This window comes from Pezoporus occidentalis, unplaced genomic scaffold (assembly GCF_034315485.1).
Source record: "Pezoporus occidentalis ecotype Australia unplaced genomic scaffold, CSIRO_AGI_Poc_V1 ctg11, whole genome shotgun sequence".
Classification (NCBI taxonomy): Eukaryota; Metazoa; Chordata; class Aves; order Psittaciformes; family Psittacidae; genus Pezoporus; species Pezoporus occidentalis.
In genome coordinates this window covers 6,642,426-6,668,038 of record NW_026912886.1, presented here as the reverse complement: position 1 = coordinate 6,668,038, position 25,613 = coordinate 6,642,426, and the positions used below count along the sequence as shown (strand labels likewise).

Here is a 25,613-nt window from a genome sequence, read left to right as displayed (position 1 = left end):
CAAACCTACTTTGAATCTACTCAAAACATGTATCAACTCAATAACAATCCTCAACACAATTTCACTGTTTCAAATAGATATTAAAAGTAAATATTTGGGTAACATATATTCTGGATAGAAACGATTTCTAATTATAGCCATTTTCTTTCACTCATTTTTCTGTGTATAACTTGCAATTATCTTTTTTTTTTAACAGTTTGACTTACTGTGAAAGATTTCTGAATTAAAATTACACTATGTTATCAGGCACTGTTACTGAGCCTCATAAGATACAAGCCATTGAGGATATTAAATTTATTTAAGCTACTTAAGCAATGATTTCCCTAATGTTACAAATGGGTTACTTCACTGTTGTCTATTTTGAAAAGTTTGGTATTGTATTTAAAAGTGAGTCTGTGAAATCCTGATTAGAAGAAATTGCCTCAGCACACATTCGACCTAAAGCACTTGATTCCCTTGAAATAAATGGTCCTACTTACATACTCAAAGGTAAGCATTTGCTTGCTGCTTTGTTGAGCTGGGGCCTCCAACATTTCCAGAGATTTTAATATCACATTGGCAAACCAGATGGTAGTGCCTTACTTTAGTAACAATGGAGCAAAGTGTCCTTCGTTTATACTTTAATCCCAGAAAATGAGATCAAGACATTTTCAGCAACCAGCTGATTGATACTATGTGAAAGCTGAACAACTTTGTTAATGAGGCAGTCCTGCTGGAGTGGCTGAAGTGTACCACAAACCATAATTAAAATATAACATTACAGTGATCTGCGGAGGCAACCTGCTTTAACCCTCCCTGAAGAACAGGCTTTCCTGAAGGTGCACTGTGGCTTTAGAGGGGCAGACAAAAGAGCACTGCCATGTGATCCAGCTACAGAGGTTAGCAGCTTTCAGGTTCATAAAAGAATTAATCAGACTGGAAAACCAAAGACAAAAACTGGCTTTCTCCAGCTAAAGATTTGAGTATTCAGAAACTGCACTCCATTTTATTTGTTTGTATTCCCAGTTCACAAACACAAACAAGAAAAGTAACCTTGTGGACTCCAGAAGTATAACCCAAATGCCCTGTGAAGAGATCCTTTTCGTCACGGTAGAAAGACATGGATGGCTGATGAAAGTTTCTCATCTGCACTGGCCCAAGGCAATGAATATTCAAGAGCTGCTTACCTTACCAAGCAGACAAAATCTTAAAGGAAATTGGAAAGGGGAAAGGAGAGGGGAGAGGGTCAAGTTCATGTAATAACTTCTGTTGTAGAGGTTGAATTGTTGAGACTGTCCTGAAATTGCTTCATTACAGCTGCAGTGAGAACAGCAGTGGGAAACTTCAGCCAACCAACTTCTTTAGATAAGTTTTCCACAGCTACTTAGTAACTTGCTTGGTTTGCAGATCACATTCCGTATTTTCAACTCGCTCAGCAAGCTCAGAACAAAGCTCACAGATGGATGTACTATTTTGATGCAATTAACTGTATATTTAGATATACTCTTATTACACTTTTGGAGACTGCATAGAAATGTTTGGTTTTAAATAACACTGAGACAATTGATGTTTCCGTGGTTTTAATTACTGTCAAAATTTGTATCCACTTTCTGCGCTCTGGAGGCTGATTTTGGCTTGGATATTTGTTTTGTCTTTGTTCAGAGACACTTTGTGCAATTGAAGATGTCTTTTCTGAAGATGGCAAAATGGGATGTAAAAAACCGACTTCAGACAAAACTCTGACTACTGGATAAACCAGAAAGTGTTAAAATAGCTAGGACTGCATATAATAAACCCCCTATACGTTGCTAAATTTAATTCAGAAAATCTTTCTCTACAACAATATCAGTGCCCCTGTAGGTAATGTTGTTTCTAATTCAATATGCATCAGTTTTATTTCAAAAACTGAAAAGGAAAAACAATGGAAGCATGTTACCCCCCTATTATTTATTTAAAAAATGGTAAAGAATGTGACTTGAGTTATACAAAATTACCATATTTTTATTGGTTCCAAGCTCTGGGAGGAAATGTGTATGCAATTATAGTATGTCTTCTGCATCCGTCTGCCGAGTTTATAGCAAGAATAAATCGTGGTTAATCATGTACAGTCTTGTATTTGCTCATAACCACAACAGTGATATGTATGCATGAAGCATCCTGCTGTTTGTTATTGGATTTTTCCTAATTCATATATTATTTCATGTTTTGCTACTGATGACATAAAGCTGTCAGTTTTGCATATATTAAATACAATCAAGTTATTAGAGTGACCAGTTCCCAAACCTTGCTGATTATCATAGTGTACATATAGATCAATGTTTTTGCACAGCTTTGGGGGAGTGTGTGTTGTGTAAATGGCGATGAATCTTAGGTGCGTCTCCTGATAAACTAGCAGCACATGCCCAAAATAGAACATTCTTATTTACAGTTTGACATTTGTCAATTTTCTCTCAATTTTCAAGTGTAGATTTTTGAATTAACCTTGTTTTCATTGAGGAAAATTCCCTCAGGCACTATCTGTTCTGAGGCTGACTCACCTTTTTTGGTTAATTCTTTTCCCCCATGTCCTTGCCTTTCCAATATCTTTGATAGCTTTTGTCTGAACAGTTGAAAAGTCAGTCTTTTTAAAAATGCAGAATTTAAATTCTCTGCTCATAAAATTATCATTTTAATAATTTTAATAGGATTAAATTTTGCCTTTCCAATATAAAACAAAGCAGATGTGGTGTTATTTGAATCCAGACTGCACAAAGACCCAGGCCATCTACCAGGTGAGAGCTCCTCTAGCTCTTGGGTAGGTGGTAAGAAGGACATGCCAACCTTTTCAAGCTCTGTGAGATGTGGAGTCCTACTTTTAATTATTTATTACTTGTATATATCCTGGGAGAGAGTAGTACTTCTGACTATAACTTGTCACAAAGCTGTCTAGATAAAATGCATCGCTACCACTGACAACGTTCTACTAAATCAAAAAGAGACTTGCGATATGACATATGGTTACGGTCAATAGTAATGGAATCTCAGATCTGACTTGATGCACATTTTGATTTTCTTGCTTGGAGTACACATACACAGTAACACTATTTGGTGCTCTGGACCTAAACCCATGAGACTTTGGGGGCATCAGATGTCTCACGCTCAGTTCCAAAGGCACTTTCCCGTGCCTTTAGATACACTCAAAACACAAACCCCCTCCCTGCACAGAAATACTAGATGCAGATAAAAGTTTTCTACTGACTGAATTTGCACTTGTACGATTTTTTTAGGATATATTTAGATCAAGAATTAATATTCCAATTGGTTGATTTGCAGGGAGTTCTGCATGGTATTTAGATGCTAATTACTGCACAATTAGAGGGCTAAGGTCAGACACATCTTCCAGTAATGGAGCACAGAAATATACAGTGTTAAAATATCAAAATTATCCTCAAATACAGATACGAGGTTTTTTAGAAAGACTACCACACATGGGTTTCTGCAGTTCAGAGGCCAAACTTTGCTTGTGTTAATTACACTTAAGTCAAAGGGAAGAAGATTTGTCTATAATGGCTACAGAGCAGAGCAATGCAGGTTCCTCACACTGTGAGCCAGCATGCACACATTTGGCGTTTTGGCAAAGACCTCATTAGGGTGAGACCTCTGGAGTCTCCCACTCTCTTCGCTGGCCAAACATTACATGCGTCCATTCAAAGTTTTTCACTAACCACCACACAACAGAGCTGCGTGTTTCTTACTCAAACATTCAAGCAGAGATTAGTGTGTAAATAGAGTTAATAGTGTGTCGACCATGTCTTACAGCCTGCTCAGAAACCTGGATGGAGGAGAAAGATTTCTAGGTTAAGGAATGCTGGCATCAGAAGACAAACAATCATAAAGCATTTGAGAACTAGGTGCAGAAGCAGGGCACAATCTGTTTTATTATTACGTCTTATGATCAGAACCTTTGCAAAGGCAGGCTACTGGAAAGGCACAGATCTTTCTTTTTCAACATGTTACAAAGAGGCAACTCAGGGTTTTCTTTTTCCTAGTTTGAAACATCTAAAATCTGCCCTACATTAGGAACAGGGGTTTTGTTTCCTTTCCAGTACTAGGCTATCCCAAAGGTGCTACTTGTTTGCATTCACTGCTGCTGAAATTCTACCGAAATTGAAGAACTGATTAAATTACATAGGAAGAAATAAGTGCTTTTGTCTTTAGCCAGGAAAAAAGTGCCTGAATGGAAAATAACTAATAAGACCTGCAGAAAGGAAAAGTGGTCCCATGCCCAGCGCTTCTCACTGAACCACTTATGGGTACAGGCAGCAGCACCTGGCTCCAGACTCAGGTCTGGAGTCCTGTGGCTGCCGCAGTCCCAGCTTTGTATGTGTGGGAGAGGAATCAAGGTCTGGGAAATCTTCTTCAGCCCAAGCGATGAAGGGCCCTTGTACTGAATAACAGGATTAGCTTCACTGCTCCAGTGAATGGTGTCCTGCTCTATTCAGCTGTGACCAGAGCAAAATTCATCAGCAACTGCAAAGCACCTTGTCCTTCTAGGGAAGGAAACAATCAGACTAAGTGGAACTTTTCTCTAGTAACTAAGGCCATGTACAACAGGAAATTGAGGAAAAATGACACTAATTTTTGTTTCCTAATATCCTCTTTCCATTTCCATAACTCTTATTTGAAAAAATACCATCTGGAAAGTATTTTTTTTTTTTCCTTAAAAAACAAAGAGAAAGCTGCTGGTCTTACAGGGTGAAATTGCTGTTTCTTGACAAGACAGAAAAAGGAGTAATATCAATAATAGAAAAACACAGACTGAAGTTTTCCAAACTTCATGGGTCCCTGAAAGTTCTGAAAATGTAGGATCAGCTCATACCTGTGAGCTTGTTGATTCACACCAACTCTCCATGAACCAGCCTGTTTTCATAAGTAACCTTCCCTTCTGAACAGATAGTATGCTAAATTAATTCAGGAGCATGTTAAAATACTCATGGAGGTAACTGAAAGAAACTCTGCAATTGTGGTTATAATCACCTAGATATGATGGCAAAAGAGAACACTAGTCACTCGCTCAGCTCTGGCCATACTGGTCCCTCAGTGCAGGTGTCTCACACTGGGATACATTTCCCATTGCCTCTCTCAGATACAATGATATCTAAGTCAAGAAACTTCAAACTACTGCTCTTTAGGTTGATCTCAGTGTCAAGACAGTGATGGGCTGAAACAAGGAACCATGAGGAATTGCATCAGCAACCCCTGGATGTCACGCTCTCTAAGGACAGGCAGCACAAATCAAGTACCAATAAATGCACATCCTCATACTGCACCTTCCCATTTGCTCTTTCCTGCCAGACTCCTCTCTTGCAGGTCTGTTGTCAGAGTTTGATGGGTCCCATCTCAGAGCACAAACCCAACATGCTCACCCAGAGATTGTTGTGGCTGTGTGGCCACCTACCAAGGCTTAAAAGGCAGCTTATAAAATCTGAGCTAACCTGTGTTCCCTGGCTCCTTCCCTTCTTTTGGTACCCAGATCTCTTCTCCCTGGCCTTACCTGTGCAAGCAGAGGGTGAATTTTTACCCTCTGCCTATGAGCTTTGCCACAGGAGGTTCCTATGGCTCCTGTGCTGCCCTTTTTCGACCCTCCTCTGGCCCGTGTCCATATGAAATTACTGAAGGTGGTTTTTCCTTTTGCTGCTGAATGGCACTCTGTTCAGACCAATGCCCTCTGCACTGCCGGCTGGCGGCACTCAGGCCAGCTCTAGACTCAAGGCTTCATACCAATGTTAGTGCAATGCTGAGGTTCTTTTGCTAGCCTTAGAACAAAGGTCCTTTCTCTGGGTTTAGCACTCTGCTGAGATCTTTCAGAGTGGAACTGGATTGCAACTGGCCAGCATGGGGTTGCTCACGGCATGCCCCCAGTCTCACAGTTCCTTGAGGAGGACTCAAGGAGTTTCATGAAATAGCACAGAATTGCCTGGGCTGGTCCCACCAATCCCATTTGTTTCAGCTTTAAAAAAAAAGACAACTGATGCCTTGGTTCTGGGGAATGGTAGGACTGAAAATGAAGCTGAATTTCAACGCCTGCCAAGAACAAATGTTTCACTAACAGAAATATTTTTCCCTCTTGATCTTCCGTAGCATGGCTGCTCTGTGGCAGTCAGGAGTATGATGAGCTCAGGGCATAAGAGTCCTCTTAAAATCAACACTTAGCCACCAGAATTGGGGCTGCTAGGAATTATATTGGACACAGGAGCCATTTTTAATGTATAGCCTATGACAAACCTGATTTACAGATTAAAATAACAGTATTATGGCATTTATAGAATGTATAAATTTAAAGCTGAACTGTACTGGCCATAAAATTCTGGATGCTTTTGTTACAGCTGTGCCTAGCAGCAGAACAATACAGCAGCTAAGCATCACAATTAATAATCTCCAAGTATAACACATTCAAAAACGAGGGTCCCTTCAGAGTGCGTTACCAGGTGACATGAACATTGCATTGTGTCATGTCACATCAGATTTTCTTCAGGCAATAGCTCAGAGCTGACATAAGCAGATGCAAAAGACAAAGCTGAGAACATTTAGTAATATGGAATCAAAGACCACATGGTCTTATTATTTGGGTTTAACTATTGTTCTGTACTGTATATTTATCACAGGGCTTTCATTTTCCTTTAGCTTGATGCACAGAAAAAAATGGTCACTAAGAATTCTAGTCCTTAAGTGTGGTTATACTGTAACATTTCTATACTATTTTGTGTCAGAACACATAAATACAGAGTTTACAAGAGAGTTTTTTAAATATATGCATTTTGTATGAAAGGCTTTCTCCAGCAGGCAAACCAGGATGTTTTGCAGCACCAGTTCTCTCTCTAGCAGGAATCAAAGTTCTCAATTAATTTCCAACATGGCTATTACTAGGTCAGTAATTCCCATTCTGGTTTGAAAAAAAATCACACTAGAAAACCCCATACTTGAAAAATGCAAGGGGTCAGCTGAGGGAGCAGAGCCGCAGAGTGGGATCTCAGCCAGGGATAGGCTTTCAGTTCCCATTGCCTGCTCCCCTATTAGAGACCAGCAGGAATTCTGCATGCTCTCTGGTCTATGCCAGGTTTGTGGAAGCAATGATAAAGTTAAAGGCTGCTGAAAATAAAAATCCCCAGAAGAAATTCTTAGAAAACAACATGCAAATTGAATTAACTATGGCTGCTATGATGACTGTATTTAATTTGCAGCATCTTTTGATTATATATGGCAAGGGATAGCATTGGCACCGCACTACTAAGAAACAGCTAGTCAGACAATACAAGTCTGCCATTGCACATTGAGTAATTAAGTATCCTGTTCACCTTGTTCACCTGAGTAGTAACCACTGCCATGTATACAAAAATCATCCATCATTCCTAACCCTTTCTCAGCAGGATGCATAGCTCTCCATCCCCATTATGCAATTAGGGAACCTGAAGTCCAGGTTTAAACATTGCTGAAGTGGCAGAGATGAAAATAATTACTGTCATGGTCTTACATCCACCCAAGACAGAAAAGCAAGAACCTTGTAGTGAAGTTCCTGCCCCACAAAAATCAATAGCTAAACTCCCTCCCTACCCCTGTTCCTATTCACTGAACCATAATAATGACAAGGGAGCTATTTGCATGTTGAAAGAAGCAGAACTGAATGCACATAGACTCCTTATAATTAGTTTCACAGCCAGCTGGCTGTAAAAACCACATAATTTAGGTCCAAATAATATATACTTTTAAAAAGTCCTGAAATACACCTCTGTCTGTTTTCTGGCTCCAAAACCACAAAACCAGCACGGCGTAGCTGAAAAGTGTTCAACTCAACAAGGTAGAATGCTGGGCTTTGGAGGAACATATTGTGAGTCTGAAAGCTGTATAATCAATTAGCATCCTACTGGAAATCTGACAACCTGTTGTGACCCGTTAGGAGGCACTCTGTGCTCTCAATAGCTGTGGCTACAGGGACCATTTACACAGATAGCAGGTATGCCCCTACAAAGCAGAATAGGGTAAGGTCAGCTCTTAGTTTTGTTTCTAAGTGCTTTTCCAAGATGGTTTACTCTCTGGTGGAATGAACATGGCAGTGTGGCTAAAAAATGGCATCACCGTATTTCACGTAGGTGGGTTGAAAAATCATTCTCACTGGGAAATGAACTCATGACCTTTTCAAGGAAAGGTAAACCTCAAGTCATGAAAGTTTGCATGTAAGATGTACTAAATATATCATAGAGTAATAGCTCAAGAGGGCAATAACAACATCGCCTGGCTAACAGCTCATGCTAATGCAAACATAATGTGCTGTGTAAAAAGAGATTAATCAAGTTTTCCTACTGGAAAACTGACAGCCCGTCGTGACCCGTTAGGAGGTATTCTGTGCTCTCAGTGTCTGTGGCTACAGGGACCATTTATGAACTGCCAAATTTGGGTGACTAGTAATACTACACCATGACAAAAATAAAGTCTGAGGTGGGTATCACATTTCTGGAACTTTCCAGCACTCTGCTTATAGACATCTCTCTTTCATTCATGCTCTTTAATGTACGTACATAGTGTGCACACATACATGCACCTTGTGTTAGCTGCAAGGTAGTGCATTAACTATGCAGTTTAAGCAGAAACCTTTCCTAGTTCCTAGAGCCACTGCTTTTTGTTTCATGATCAGAGGTTCATAAGCTCAGTTTTCAGCAAAGAAGCACAATTAAAAAGTGTAAGTAGCTCCAAACCATATCTGATTCCCTTCACAAAAACAGAGAAAACAACGTAGTTCAGATTATGATTTAATGTCACAGATAAGTAAATAGGACTTAATGACATTATCAGCACTCTTCGATGAGGGCAACCTCCAGTCGCTGGCTCATCTCGTCTATAAATTGGAATCAACTCTGATTAGACTCCGTTTGGCATTCTGCTGTGCATTAGCCAGTTAATGCAGTGCTTATACTAGCTGTACCCAATGAGGCAGCAGGCATGCCTTAGTTTTTAAGCAAAAACTTATCTACATGTCTATAGATGATTCTCCAAGTGAAACAGAAGATCCTCAGCCCTGTTTGCTTTCATTCAAGCGTTTGAAAATATTGTATCCTGCAGTGGAAGGTACAACACAGCCCCCCTGAAAGCCAGCCTGCCACATGGAATGTGCTGTGTTTTAAAAAAACAAAACCAAACACAAAAAAAACCAAGCTTTCCACACAGTAATAGTTTTAGATATCTTATGTTTTTCTCTGCTGTCTTTATTGCATCTCTCTTACTTATATAGCATTGTGATTATTAGGAATTTAGTGGATGAAGCAGCTAAGTGAACACGATAAATTTTAAGCAAGTTTCACCTAGCTATGTTCTTAATTAAAGGAGTTTTCAGTGAATTACAGTCTCTTTAGCTAATTGATTTAATGGCCCTATATAACTCCAGTCCATCAAAAAACACTGGGAGACTAACTCATCACCCCCCTGCCACTGCAGCTATCGATCCTAGTGCAAAGCCAGTGTCAAAGGCCATCAGAGCAGAGTTAGAACCCTATGCATTTATTTCTATAAGATTATAAGGTATACTGTAATGATCTGGGATCTCGAAGTTGATGGAGGCTGGCCCATGCAACCTTAAATATAATTACCTGTTTTATCCCAAAGACTCCACAAACCATGAATAATTTTTTTAGAGCCCACTCAAATAAAGATGTTGGCAATGCAGATGCATTATCATGGTATATTTATCTTTATTTTTGCTGAAAGAAGCCATGTCAACTGGTCTTAATGTAGCCAACCATGTATGAGATCATTTAGGTATAGACATTTCCAACAATAGTATTGTGGCAACTTAGAGGGATATTTAGCAGTGGAACAAAGCCCTAGCTGGGTTTGAAGCCCCTTTTGGGTTCAAGTCTTATCTGGTTAGTTTGATACTAGCTTGGGCATATGCATGATGATATACAGGCACTCCTTTCACTGCTGATCAGAAAGACTTTGTTTTAGCAATGACAAATTCAAAATATTTTGAAGTTATACTTCATAGTTGGACATGATGTTTGAAAGGAGGCAACATCCCCTACTGTCAGTTAAAACTGACAGCTAAAAATCACTTATTATATGCATTTTTCTTTAATTCTCAGTCTTGAATATGATAGCATTCTAGTGATAAGATGTTAAGCTCACCCTGTGATTATGTTACTAATATGGGTATAGCACAAAATTAGTAATGAAAAGTCAGTAAACGGTGCTATGACCCAAAAACTTTGATAGATTGCACTATTCCACCAAGCTATTCTTGCCATAAAATTTTTAGAAGTCAAGGTTCAAACAAATTAGCTGGTAGGTAGTTATCAGCAGCAAAATCTCAGAGAAAACTAAATATTTACATCCTCATAGGCACAAAAGAAAGCTGCAAAAGTGCAATCTGAAGTGCGACCTGAAGCATGGTAAAACTATAACGTTTTTCATTTACAGAAGCAGAAGAGACGGCAATATGAATAAAGTTAGGCGTGATGGACAGGTTTGAAGTACCCCCCTACATCTTTCTATCTACTACCCCAAATAATCATTACAACAGAGTTAAGGCTCACTAGTGTGCCACCAGTTCTCACAGAGTATCATGTACTTTTAAATTTAAATCTTGGACATCAGGGAATAAAGAATTAGAGTCCTTAAACCTTAAGATTTCTTAAACCTTAAGATTTCTTAACTGTTCCCTGTTAATTAAATCTGTATCGTAGCATTTAGCATAAGAGTGTGGAATCAATAAACATCTATCATTTTGCATGAATACTATGGAATGAAGCCTAACATCTCTTTACTAAATCAAATCTTGGTTGACTGTGAACTCAACCTCAAAATGTACCCCTTTAAGACAGGAATATCTGAGTCTTCATCTTCTGGTCACACAGCTCTCAGCTGGCTACACAAACCCCTGGACTGCATCCAGATAATGCAAGTATTCAAGAAAACGTATGCAATGGTGATTGTTTCCTTCTCTGTAATTTTTGACACTTCATCCATTGAACAGCTTGTGGGGAGTCTTGTCACTTTAGGGAATGCCAGAGGGTGTACAGCTAAGGGGGTCGGGTTGTACCTTAAATAAATTGATCCACAGAAGAGAAAAACCAAGGTTTGAAGTGACCACTGCAGAACTCCATCTAATATAAACTCTTGTTCAAAGCAAGTCTAACTTCAAAGTTGGATCACGTTTCTCAAGGATTTGCCCAGCTGTGTTTTAAGAACCTCCTAGCACAGAGATCCTGCAGCCTCTCCGTGCATCCTGCTACCTGCTGCACTGCTCTTACAGTGAAAAATTATTTGCTTATATGCAACTAAAGTTTTACTCTTTGCAACTTGTGTTTATAGCTTCTTGTCTTCTCCCTGTGCACTTCTGCGAAGGCTCTCGCTCCATTTTTTCTGTAACCCCCTCTTAGGTAGTGAAAGACTGATTATATCCTCCTGAGCCTTCTCCAGGTTAAACAAACCTCATATGTTGTATGGTCCAGCCCCTGACTACCTCAGCAGCTCTCCTGCTGTCCTCAGGCATCCCGAACTAGCTGCAGTGTTCCAGACCAAACCATTCCATAAGATGCAATCTCTGAAATGCCAAGTAGAAGGGAAAGCTCAGTTCCCTTGTCCTTCTTGCTTTCCAGCCAGCTGTCATGCTCCCAGAAAGGCAGGAGCATTACAATCACAGCCTCAAGTCTACATTAGCATTATTTTTTGGTACTTTACATTGATAAAGTGTGTTTATATGGAAACCAAGAATTTTCTGTAATCATATGTATTTTATCCATTATTCTCTTACCTTACCATTTTCCCAGTAAACTCTGATTACTGTGACATTTTGGCAGGACTATTTTGTGGGCAGTTCTTTCTCAATTCAGCTAAAGCAATGTGATGAGAAGCAGAAAAGATTGCAATATGCTAACATTTTAAATGTGCTTTTGAAGAGGCCTTTGGGCACAGATGTTCCATAAAACTGTATTTATTATTATAATAATCTGCTGAAGAGTGCAGCTGTTTATTCAGGGGTCTGAATATTGAAGATTCCCTAAATCTAATGATTCTAAGTCTGCCCCACTCACTGCACATCCAACACTAATAAGAAATACAAATTTGGAAACTCTGTAGATACCAATACATTTTAGAGCACCATGGAATAAACATTGACTTACAGTATAAATGCTGCTACAAGAAATCTTTCAGATGGAATCTCTTCAAAATAAAGGTGATGTCAAAAAAGCTTCTAAGGAAAAGACTCAAACCAACAATGCAGAGGCGCTACCTGAGTTTAATGCCTAACTCAGAGAACTAACTAACAGTAGATGCCTGTAAGTACTCTGGCTTGTAACAGAACTGACGCACATGGACAAAAGTCTCTGATTCATCAGCTTTCCTCAAAACATGGAGGAGATGAAAGATTAACTCCACATGACTTTTTGGACAATGTTATTGGTCATGATTTCTTGATTCTGGTTTGGAGAGGAGAACAATAATTTGAACATCAGAAATGTGCAAAAATCCATAATAAAAGTATAAGTGTCACTTGTTTTTTCCCCTTAGATGATATGGCAACTCCTTGCTCAAACATCAGAACTGGATTACTGATCTGATCTAGGATGCCATGATGGAACAATTTTCTCTCAGTCAATACAGATACAAGAGACTGCAGAGTAGCTAGCAAAAGAAACAGTTTAAAGCTCCAAACTATTCTCATCTGGACTCACAACTATTTTGCCTGACTATAATTATCTCTTCTGATTTTGTCCCCTGGAAAGCTGAGTGGAATCTGGAGCTCTCCTGTCTTTGCTATATGGGTGCCACAACGAGAGCTTGCTTGGAAAGATTTTCCTTACGTGCTGGGCTCATCCCCAGCAATGAGCACTGGGAGCCCTCGGAGCACCTGGCTCCTTAAACAGATGTTTGGCATATGAAGCTGGGGATTGCCTGCTGCAGATAAGACTGTGAACAACCCAAATCACAACAATTATTTAACTTTATCAGCCTCAGCAGGGTTCAAACTGGCATGTATTTAATCATACGGTATTTACCACTATTGTCAGGAGCAAACACTGAGGAGTCTCTGGAGGAAACTGCCTGTAGCTCTACAAACCTCCTTTCCAAGCCTGTTCTTTTACACAACATGTTCTCAGACCTTTCTGAGAAATCTAGCTTCTCTATATCCACTCAGTAATAAAAATGTGTTATTCTTAGAGATATTAAATTCGTATGCTATTGTAATTCCAAAAACATTGTATTCCACTGTGGAAGCATTGTTTGTTCATCTATTTGTGAAGTCTGGAGTCTGTAGGTTTACTGGGGACTAAAATATTGCTGAAACCCTTTGCCTGTTCCTCCTCATTTTTGTGGAAAAATCTAACTGAAAACTGCTAATTTTTCACTTTCACTTTCACAGAATAGTTAGGGTTGGAAAGGACCTTAAGATCATTCAGTTCCAACTCCCCTGCCATGGTCAGGGACACCTCACACTAAACCATGTCACCCAAGGGTCTGTCCAACCTGGCCTTGAACACTGCCAGGGATGGAGCATTCACAACCTCCCTGGGCATCCCATTCCCGCCCCTCACCACCCTTACAGTAAAGAACTTCTTCCTTATATCCAATCTAAACTTCCCCTGTTTAAGTTTTAACCTGTCACCCCTTGTCCTGTCACTACAGTCCCTAATGGAGAGTCCCTCCCCAGCATCCCTATAGGCTCCCTTCAGATACTGGAAGGCTGCTATGAGGTCTCCTTCTCTTCTCCAGGCTGAACAGCCCCAGCTTTCTCAGCCTATCTTCATACGGGAGGTGCTCCAGTCCCCGATCATCCTTGTGGCACTTCAAACAAACAAACTTCACTATTTTAATATTAAATGCTATAATTTCTTAAACAATACATGAAGCAATATTTGAATTATTTGTTTGCTGGTGATCATTATAGAGGGAGCTGCTTTTGCAAACACAAAAGGATTCATGTCATCTTTTACCAAGACCAAACAATTCCTTTGCCTTGTACCCTCAGGATTATGATTCTGAATCTACTGTAACAAAATTCTCTGTAGAAACACTTGTGCTCTTCCTTCATCTTTGGTCTTCCTAACTAGGCCTATGTGAGGTCTGAAACAGCTCACTGGGTTTCTCTCCCTGTGTCCTCACAGCCATAGAAGTGGGGCGGTCCCAGCACGGCTGTGAGCCTCACACTGCCTCAGGAGGCTGCTCCATCCTTTAGAGGATCAGTGAGACTGCTGGCCCCGCATGGCTCAATCACCACCAGTACTGCCGGAAACAGCCTGACTAACAACCAAGTGTTAGTCATATGTACAGCTCTCTTAGCTGCCATGTGTGCACATTCCCCAGGATATTCATATACTTCAAGGATGAAGAGACCAGAACAAAAGGGAAGTTAGTCCAGGCAGATGTGTTTCTGGCTACAGTATGCATTCTGTGATAATACAAGACACAGAAACCAGCAGTCCTCTCAGCAGAGCACCAGTTGGCTCCACGTGCTGCAGTAATAAGCTCTGCTCTAAAAACCTGGTCTTCCATATCTTGCGTACCAAGTACAAAACTATGAACTGGTTGGCAAACTGCCTACAACCATATCTGTGTTTCTGAATTACCACACAATTTACTGATGCAAAATAAAAGAGTACTTTTAAGTTCAGTCTGATAGAGCAGTACAGTAGTGGCTTCTAAAGAAACTTTCATTCTATGATATTTTAGACACTTTTAGTGGTAGCAGCCTTCCAGGAGTGGTTATGAAGTGTAAAATCATACTTAGCATAAGGTCTGATGCCACAGTAGATTAAGAGTGGAAGAGAGAGCTGGAGAAGTAGTAAAAGTGGATGCAACGACAGACATCTCTACTTCTTCCAGTACATAAATTTACCATATTTTCCCTACGTCATTAATTGACTCATCGTTCACTGGCCATGGAGCCCATTTGCTTTTGGAACATCAGCAGAGAAAGAGCACCGCTGTTCAAGGACTACCCAGTGTGACTGAGCAATGGTTTCCAAGTGCTCAGCAAGGCAAAACAGATTTTTACTGCAACAGGAGGAGGCACCTCTTCCCCAAACACCTGTCTGCCTGCCAAATTCCAGCTTCCTAACCCAGCCGCCGTGGGGTTTGAATTGTTCAATACCAGTCACATGCAATTTTTATAATGGGAAAGTGAACTTTTTCTTCACCTCATTCTCAAAACCAATGAATCTTTTTCTTTTTTTTTTCTCCTTAAGCTTTATTAAAATTAATTTTTAAATGTAATAAAAATGGAGTCACCGAGGATGGGAAATTTTTGCTTGAAAAGTGAAAGATTCAAAAGATATAAGCAGCTGCTCAAACAATCCCTAAGTAGAAATGGCCTTGCTCTCAGGAGCTTGGAATTTAAGCTGGCATGTGATTTTAAGCGCTTGAGTAATCCCTAAGAAACAAAAAATCACAAATCATGTGCTGCAAGTTACATGTAGGTACAAAATCTTGCTAGCCTGGGAGCGTGGACTTTAAACATAACCCAAACCCAAATAACTGCTATATTAATACTTAAAGTAACACACTCAAGAGCTTGGAGTAGACACCGCCTAATGCTGCTCTCAAATTGCTACAGCATTTCACAGGGTGCTATGGTAATATCTTCTGCTGTATACAGAGTGATGTTAATTTCTATGCTTTACAGTAGAATGTGCAGTGAAGTTAAATTACAGTTGCTGTGGGAATCAGAATACTGCAAAACATGTCTGAACCTCAGCTTTAAGGGAGTGCTAATATGTCTTTTACATTTGATTTCCTTTGTAGGGGGGGAAAGGAACAAGTGACAACTGGCTATTGTTGACTTTGCCAGCAAGAAGAACCAAGATGTTCCAGTATGGGTTAACTGGAGATCTCTGTCACATTCCCGCTTGATCTCTTAGTTTTTTTCTTAGCAAATGTTACAGAAACCCTGATGAAGTCCTCTCTGTGATACCTTCATAAGGCCTTATGCAGTATTAGATTACTGGAAAAGAGGAAGAAGGATAGGAGAAATCTTTTCATTTCACACATAACCTCGAGGGTGCTCTGGATTCAGAGGCCAGGAAAGAAATGATGTGGGGCAAAGTTGTATCCTCTAGTAATCAGGGACAACTCAAGGCTCCTCCATGGAAGAATCACATCAGAGAAGCACTTAAAACAAGGTGAAAAAAGGAGAGAGAAAAGCAAAGATGACATTCCCATTGAAAAGAGCCCTCATAATTCCTCATGTGTTACAGAAACAACATGCAATAACAACTCTTTAGAGCCAAAATGTCATTTTGTTGATTATTGACCTCCCGTCTTCTTTGCACTTTGGAAGTAATTTTAACTTAATTTTGGATGCTGCCTTTTAGTTGCCTTTGCTTTTTTCTTAGACGTAGCAAATGGCCTTGTTAAACCTGTCCTTTTACTGGATTCTCTGGTATTTTAGCAGAGTATTACGAGAATCAGAACTCCTCTGAGAGTTTTCTAACTGCGGCTGTTTCTATTTTACAAATTAGATATAGAAATTAGAGGTTTGTTTTTTGTTTTATTTTTTTCTCATACGGATGAAAGTCCATACAAAGAGGAGATCACTAAGGCTGAAATGGGAAAATCACTAGGTTGGAAAAAGGAGATGACTGTGTCCTTAATATCTAAAACCAGCATTCCCAATCCATATTGATGCCATGAAAGACAGTGCTAAGAGGCAACGGGGGCAGAGGGAATGAGTGGGACAGGTCATTAAAGTTCCATTATTTGGACTCCAATTCTCTGAATCCTTTCGTAACATTATCTTAGAGCTGTACAAAATTGAAAGAGATGAGCAGGTTCACATCTATGTGCCTGAAACACCAAGAGGATTATACAATTCCTATGTATTTTTCCCCTCATGTCTCCTTGTGGGAAACCTGACACGTGTAGTCAAGCAGTTGTGCTTTGTTGTGGTTTAAACTGGAACCAGGACATGCCTGTATCTACATGGGTACGTACGCACAGATGCAGTGTACGTCTACTTTTCAAAAAACCTCTGCGAAGATCTTACAACTTCTAAAAATACAGACATGTTTTTGGAGCTTGGTATTTTTTACAGCACTTGCCATCTTTCATTTAACAGTTCCGTTCCCCTCCAAAAAATGTCTGCTGCTTTGAGAACAAGACATGTGAGTCAGGGGTGGTCTGACTCATAAAGAGCCCCAGGACCTGGGGCCAGCCAGCTCTTTCCAATTATCAGGTCCAGGTGGGAAGTGGTCAGGTGGTTCCTATAAAAGCTGAGGGACTGCATGTGGAGTGGGAGCTTTCTGTGAAGTCTGTTTTGGCTGAGGGGAAAAAAAGGCTGAAATTAGATTTTACTAAGTTTGAAAAATAGTCTAACTCCTGAAGCTGTGGTGTTACGTGTTGTTGGGCTCAGGGGCTGCCCACGGGCCCTACACTATAGGGACCTATGTGTACTACAGACAAGCCCGTTAGACTTGTTTGCATTATTTCAAAGCCCTGGCCACAGCAAAGAAGCAACCAAACACATTTCCCCCAGAAAAAAACAACAAAACAAATCAAATCAAGGGCACAAAGAAAGCAACCCAACCCCAAAGAACCCACCATGCACACATTAAAAATTCTGGCTAATATGCAAACAGCAGAAAAATAAGTCAGCAATCATCCAAAATGACTTTTGTGTTATAGATTGCTCCTGAATGAGGCCTAACGTGGAAGCATCACTGCAAACAGTTTTCCATTTCCAGCGTGCATTTATGACAACCATTCTGCCCCATTTCCCGTTCTTTCGCTGGCAGAAAGGGACAGATTCCCCCTCCCTTACACTAAGCCTCCTTCATGCTGCCTGGGCTGTACTGCATATGTGGTCAGTCCCTTCCTGGGAAGCTGGAGATAGAGGGCAGAATGGTTATTGTCATGCAATAACTGTTTTTCCTTTATCTTATGGTGAAAAAATGTACAAAACTACTGGCCACGTCTGCAGTGCACCAATTAGAGATAGAGAGGACTTGTATTCAGTCTCCATGGATGGTTCAAGGTTAGAGAAAATTATCCACTTTTAGCAGATAACAGAATCCTAACTATCTGCATTAAACTGGAATTGCTTGCTCACTATCAAAGCTGATAGTAGGTACAATATTTCATCCAAAGACAGGAGTATTTGCCTCTTCATTTTACCACTATGTAATATTATTTTTTTGACCTTCAGTCTTGTTGGCACAGGAATTGATGTGACAGAAGGCAATCAACAGCACAAGATACAAAAAGCCGAAAGAAGAACTTATGTCCTCAAGAACAGGATACCCACTACCCTGCACATAGAGTTTTCAGTTGTGAAGAGCTACCAGACAATACAATGTAAATCAATATAGAATCACAGAATCATAGAATAGTTAGGGTTGGAAAGGACCTTAAGATCATCCAGTTCCAACCCCCCTGCCGTGGGCAGGGACACCTTACACTAAATCATATCACCCAAGGCCTCGTCCAACCTGGTCTTGAACACTGCCAGGGATGGAGCATTCACAACCTCCCTGGGCAACCCATTCCAGTGCCTCACCACCCTAACAGGAAAGAATTTCCTCCTTATATCCAACCTAAACTTCCCCTGTTTAAGTTTGAACCCGTTACCCCTTGTCCTGTCACTACAGTCTCTAATGAACAGTCCCTCTCCAGCATCCCTATAGGCCCCCTTCAGATACTGGAAGGCTGCTATGAGGTCTCCACGCAGCCTTCTCTTCTTGAGGCTGAACAGCCCCAACTTCCTCAGCCTGTCTTCATATGGGAGGTGCTCCAGTCCCCTGATCATCCTCGTGGCCTCCTCTGGACTTGTTCCAACAGTTCCATGTCCTTTTTATGCTGAGGACACCAGAACTGCACACAATACTCCAGGTGAGGTCTCACAAGAGCAGAGCAGAGGGGCAGGATCACCTCCTTCAACCTGCTGGTCACGCTCCTTTTGATGCAGCCCAGGATACGACCACTTTATCCACAGGGATGGATAATATAGCAGGCCAACTGGACTTACCTTAATTTGCAAACTGATTTCCTACCTTTGTTTTTTTCAAACAAAGACAAAACAAAAAAATCACTTCGGACTAGAACAGACTGAATTGCAGTGGGAACTCCATCTGCATGGAGGAGACCCTACAGCATGCCTGCACACATTGCTCCATACTGTGTTTGAGGTCCTCAGACCCATCACTAGCTTTGCACTGGGTTAGTCCCCTGGGGAAAGGAAGAAAAAAGGCCTAAGACAGTACTAGCACTAGCAAGGTGTTAGTGTTTAAACGACTGTGCCTGCAAATTCCCTTTTGGGTATCCCTGAATGCTGCCTGGCACTAGGATGATGGTACTATGGAGGAGTTTGGATATATAGATGAGTTGGAATTGCAACATGTGAATTTTCTTCTCTTTATCACTCAAAGAAATGACTGCAGTGCAGGCAGATCTGAGCAAAAGACAACCTGTAGCCCTGCTGTCCCACAAACCCATTCCATTAGGTTCTAACGGCACTTTGTTGTGACCCCATGTGCGAAGCATCACACCTGAGCAGTGACACTGCACAGGACAGCAGGGCTGCTGCAGCACAGCAGCTCTCAAGGAAGGGCAGTGGTTCAAGCATGCCCTGAGGCTCTGCCTTTGATTCACACCCCACCTGGGCCCACTGGGGTGGGAGTACCGACTGCTACAGGAACCATGGCTCCCAGGCAGCTCTCTGATTGCTCAGCCCACAGCTAGTGTCTGCAGCCAAGATTGCCTCTGCTACTTTAGCCCTATCTTACCTGTTTTCACGTGGGGCGGGGCAGGGCAGAGCAGACTGTTGGTAGTCCTCTCCCGTGTGATGCAGGCGAGCTGATCTACGTCAAATATTTTTTGGTCAAAACTATTTTAAGGCACAAAATTACAAGACTTGATACATGGAGCAATGTGGGATTTTACACTTGGAAACCAATCATCAAAATGTCCTCGAATATGAATGGTACTTTTCTGTGGTGAGTCTGTATGGGAGCTAGACACAGCCTCATCTATCACAGTATTGTAGCAAAAAGAATAATTACTGCATAGCCATTTAAGCAACAAATCCCTTAAAGGTCTTGCGAGTGAGGGTGCAGAAGGAAACAGATTTCAATGGACACGGAAAGTATTTCCTATGTGAGGATTTTAAAAGGAAAGCAGCTCTAAGAATGGAGATACTCAGAAAGAAGATCAGATGTGTTAAAATACTCAGATACTCTTCTGTGTCAATACTCAGAGCAGCACTTTACAAAATACATGCAAACCAAACTTGAGTTCATTTGTCCCATTTCATTCTTGGCTGTTCTCTTGGAGGACTAGGAGGATACATCTGTAGAGTAAAACAGTTTAAAGCCTGAGCTCTTGAAACACTTCTCCATTTTAAAATACAGATGGATTATTTCCACAGATGATTTGCAGATGTAACATTTAGCTATTTAAAGACTACATTTTTTTTACAATACTTTTGGAAGGGCAGTAGAAAACCTTGTTTGTGGCAGGACTTAAACTGAAATTGTAGAGCTGTTCCATTAGTACCCATAGCACCCATCACATTTTTCCTCTTTGTTTCACTTAAGGGTTTCCCTTTTTTTGTCTTTGCCTTTTCTCTATCTCACACTTGGCTCTTTTCTACTCGTGTCCATAGCAGCACCCACTGGTAGACTGCAATGGTACTGAGATGGACTTCTGCCAGGGGAGGAACAGAATCAGTGAGAAACAGGCAATGCAGTTCAAGGTCATTCTGGGGTTTTTCCTTCCAGTACCATACCCCTTCTAGAAGCAGTACCTGACCTTTCAATCCTGATAATCTTGGTAAAATGGAACTCATTCTGGTTTTTGTTTTATCTAATGTGTCAGTAAGAGGCAAATAAAAACCAGCTAAGCAATGACAGTTCATTGCAAGGTGTGCTAACAGGTACAACATTTAATGCAGGACATTTGAGATGCTTTTAGATGGTTCTAGGAGCATTTTAAAAAATAAAAATATTTGCTACTCTATATAGCAGAGAAGGTACCTTGAAAGTATTTATATTTGTATTATTATGTCTGTGTCTTAGGCAATTGGTGCTTATTAGAAGATTTAATCTGACCTTAAGACTCACAAGCAAGGGATTGCTGTGTAGACAAATGTGTAGAGAAAAAAGCCAAATAAAGTATAACGCATTTATAACTATTTATGGACTTTGCACATTGCTAGTTATAAAAAGGGTTAAATCTTGCTAAGTCAGAGCTGTAAAGAAAATCTGGGATCAACAGAATAAGACTGTCCATGTGGCTGAGTTGAAGACTTGATGTATTTTTGTTGTGATCATTTTATCTAAAAGCACAAAAATATTTGGGAGAGAAGTGGATGGAGTAGATAAGAGGTGGATGGATGTTGAGATCATTATTGAAAGATGGCAGGCATAGATGAAAGGACACAGAATAAAAGGCAAGAGTAAATTCATACAGAGGGATTTTGTGGACACACCAGAAGCAGTATGGATACAGAACTATATTACTTAGATGTAAGTACTAACACATTTGGGGGGATGTAGGGTTTGAAAAATCCAAGGACTAAAGGGGATTGAGTGTGCTGTCACCCCAACAAATGGAACAGAGCCAAAGAAAGGATCACTTGAGGTGAAATAGCAAGCAAAGCTTACTGACTGTGCCATTACTTGCTTCACATACTCACTTTTAGTTTCAGCCATCCATTCACAGTTGACATGTGCCCAAAGAAAAATCTGTGAATTTCACTGATGACTTATTGAACCCTTCCTTAGTCAATCAATGCATCATAATTACCAATAGTACCTCCCCCCAAAATGCTTCAAAACAAAAAACCCCACCACCTTCACCTACTCCTAAAAACAAAACAAAAGAAGAAATCTTAACTACAACACATCCCATAAAGGTCAAATAACTTGGAAGTCTCTCAGAGAGCATGAAACAACTGTCCTGAGACAAAAGTAGTTTAGTAACACGTGGTTTTTCATTACCACAAAATCTCCACCCTTTTATCACCTGTGAGAAGTAGTCCTGAGTATCAAAACTTATCTCAACTGCCATTAGCCCTCATGGAGAGAGAAAAAAAAGTCTTGGGTAGTTGGACCGTGAGTTGATAGATGGAGAACTTAGAGAGGGACCCAGAGAAGAGGTTGAAGTGAGGCCCACATGACTCAACCATGAACATGTAGGTATAGCATATGAAGTGGGTGCTGTACCTACGTACAAAGCAGTTTTTCTTTCTCTGAAATATCCCATTTAAGACACAAACCACTGAGCACAGGGGGAAGAAAAAAAAACCAAAACAAAAAAAACAAACAAAACCCACCAAAAATCTGTCATCCATACAGAGAGTTATTTGCTTCTTTAAATATTTATAGATGGAAAAATGAAATCTACAGATGTTAAAGCCTAAACCTGATAATTACCCAGTTCAGACTTGGGCTTTTTTCAAGGTTATCAAAGTTAAGCACAAACTAGTTATCAACCATGGCCTCAGCTCATTTCCTGCTTAAATCCCAGCCCACTATTTTAGCCACTGCCTGTGTAATGGTGTAAAAGTGACAGCAAGTTTGCCTTTAACTGCCAGGAACTTTGACACTTCTGCAGAGAGACAGAGATGGGTAGCCCTTTAAATAAAAAGAATCGTATGAATAAATTTGCAGCTAAGCTATGCTATCACAGAAACCAAACTTTTAAAATGATGTGACCAAATGCTGCAAATAATGATAGAAAAATTGTGACGTTGCTATGGTAACTATTAACAATTCAGACAGGCTGTTGATATGACATCTTATTAAATATGTCAAACTAAACATTTTATTTATAATTTAAAGCTCCAACATTGACACTTTGCAGTTAGCAGAAATTAAAAAGAAATTCAAGATGTAACTTAATAAAGACTCGAGAGTTAAGGCTGAGATGACACTTTCATTCTACCTTGTCACTTTGCACATTCTAAAACACCTTCAAGAAACCTTTTATGCTGAAATTTTTCTTACTTGGCCATAGTCTGGAGAAGGGCAGAAGCAAAACCACTCAGCTTCCTTTGAATTATCTTCTCTGAGCGGGGGACAGATTGTAACATCTTGATTTTTAGCCCCTGACATAATCACTTTGGTGTTTAAAGGTCAGAGTGTGATCGTGCACTATACACTGCTGTCCTTACTTGGAATAAGTTACAGCTGCTCCATTGTTCTCACATCGGTGAATCGAGCTAACTTTACAGATGAAATTGCAGAAACTTTCCCAGAGAAACAAACCTCTTAAAGACCCCTATTCTGCAAAGCAATGAAAATCACCAGGATTACTCATGTGCTTGAAATTAGGAATGAGATTAATTTACAATGCAGTCTACTTTGTTCTGTGGTGCAATTGCAATCTGGAACTGCAATCCTAAAAGGAACATTAGCACATTAATGTTGTGTTACAGAAGCCAAGGTTCTTCCCTGTTTATGGTCATGCTGGAGTGGAGAGAACCGTAGGTCTCTAGGCTCAACTGGAACCCTGCTGAAGGATCCCAGATCCTTCTGGGACCAGCTTTGCTGACAGACGGCTCTAAGAGTAAGCACATGCTATATACCCTTGGCCGCCAGCGTTGGTACCCTGGCCCATCTTCAGGCATTTTTATCCCCAGAATGACACTTGTACCTGGGTTGCGAGAGGTCTGTGGCTGCCTAGAAGTACCAGCTCATCACTGGGGCTCATCGCGTGGCCAACTCACCATGCGGTGTGAACAGTCAGGCATGCAGTGGTATTCACAAAGCCCTGGGTGCTGCCATGGTCATCTACTACTAATTTTATGGGCAAATGAAAGTTAAAAAAGTGCTGGCCCTTTCCCTTAAAGAGTGGAATAAGAGTAAGAACAAATACTGCTCAGTAGATTGAGTCACTGCCTGAGCATGCAGCAAGGGACCTGCTGTAATGAACATTCCCAGGGAGGCAGAACTTGCCATCACTTGAGAACTTACCACGTGCTCTGCAAATTTCCACACTTGTCAAGTAATAATGCTGAAATGGCACTGGTCTATTTATAAAATTACTTCTTCCTGTAGAGAAATCCTGTAACATAGCTATCATGTGCGGACCCACAGCTAACTAGTTTGATGATACATACCTAAATATCATGATAAATTAGCTATTTTTACCTTACTTTCCAAATAAATTATCTGTAATTTTATTGCTTTTATCTCTGTGAATCATATTTTTTTTTTTAGCAAGATGTATTAGTAGAGTTTACATTTCTGTTTAATGAAATGTGCATTTTCAAATGTCAAATTGTACTTCGCTTTGAGCCTCAGAGTGGGCCTCAGGTGACACTGTTTCCACAGGCAAGGCCAGCTTCAGAGGTTTCCACCTCCCCTCTCCTGAACCACTATGCAGTCATGCCCTTGGTGTTGCAATTTCCATCCCTTCAGAAATTCTACAGATACATCTGCTTGTGGTGTCATCCAGTTAACTCGAGTTCTAAAGAAAAATGCACTGGAAAGACTCTCATATGGAAGCCTATTCTAACTGTCAGGACACTTTGGGCTTCCTCACAGAAAAAAGTATGCAAAAGGTGGGCTCCCAAACCATTCTATGTTTTCCTTGATGACCATTTAAGATGTAGGCATAAATCCCTTATCCAGCTAAAATTCAGCGATTGCATAGTGCATGTAAAGGTTCTGGTTACTGTTTACTTTATACATATGGCAGGCTAACACATGCCTCTATTCATACATTTACTTGCAGGTGCTGTTAAATGCGCAGCAATCAAATAGCCTACCTTTAATATTTCTAATTAGCTTCTTTAGTAATCATGATGGAAATACAGGAACACATTTAATGGTGTCCTCTCAGATATCCTTAAAAACGAGGAAAGTCCCTAGAGGGTTGCCCTAATGTGGGTGTTTTTTCAGCCCAGTCAGTATGCATCATTTTAATGTGACTGTGATCATAGCCCCACTGTGCCTGCCAATCCCAATTAACAGAATCACCCATCCTAGGGCTGAATTTATTGCTGCATATGCAGCTTCCTGGGACAAGAAGCAGCAGCCTTGTAGTCTACAGGTCTCTGAAAGGAAGCTGTGCCTCTGGGAACTGTGCTCAACTTTCCTCAGCTGTGAAATCTCTCTGTTTCAAGACATGTTCCTGTCACATATTTTTCCTTACGGCAGGCTGAATATTTCCCCTTCCTGATGGTTCCAGTATCATCACTGAAATATCATGATAAACAGAAATATATTCAGGAGATAGAATTGTTGTTAATCTTGAAGTTACCATTCAGCCTTGAAAAGTAGTGCAAGTTTGCTTATTGTTAAAAAAATTTGGTTTGCACCTGCACAATGAGTTATTACGTCTGAAAATGAAATGGCATCAGGATTTTTTTTGACACAAATTGATGTGTATGCCATGTTACATTTTTCAACACACAGCTAGTGTTGTGTAACCTATACTGCATCATAGACATACAACCTAATTCATATGTGAGGTGCCTCTATGGTAAGCACCAGCTTTCTTCTGCCAGCATCAAGCAATGTTACTTTTGGAGAGTAGGGGAGCAGTAACTCACTTTTATTCTGCAAGACCTTTTATAGCAAAAACATAGCACCAACAATTTCAGCAGCAACAACCAAAAGGCTGTGCATAGTACAAAGATATGCAGTATTTTTTTGTATCTCTAGGGA

The 25,613-nt window shown here is 40.4% G+C and overlaps 1 protein-coding gene across 8 annotated transcripts in view; it reads right to left on the bottom strand.

Annotated features, from left to right (window-relative positions):
* The window catches only part of SEMA6D (semaphorin 6D), a 218,533-nt gene that overhangs the window by 68,382 nt on the left and 124,538 nt on the right, over positions 1 to 25,613 (bottom strand). The window lies entirely within an intron of this gene.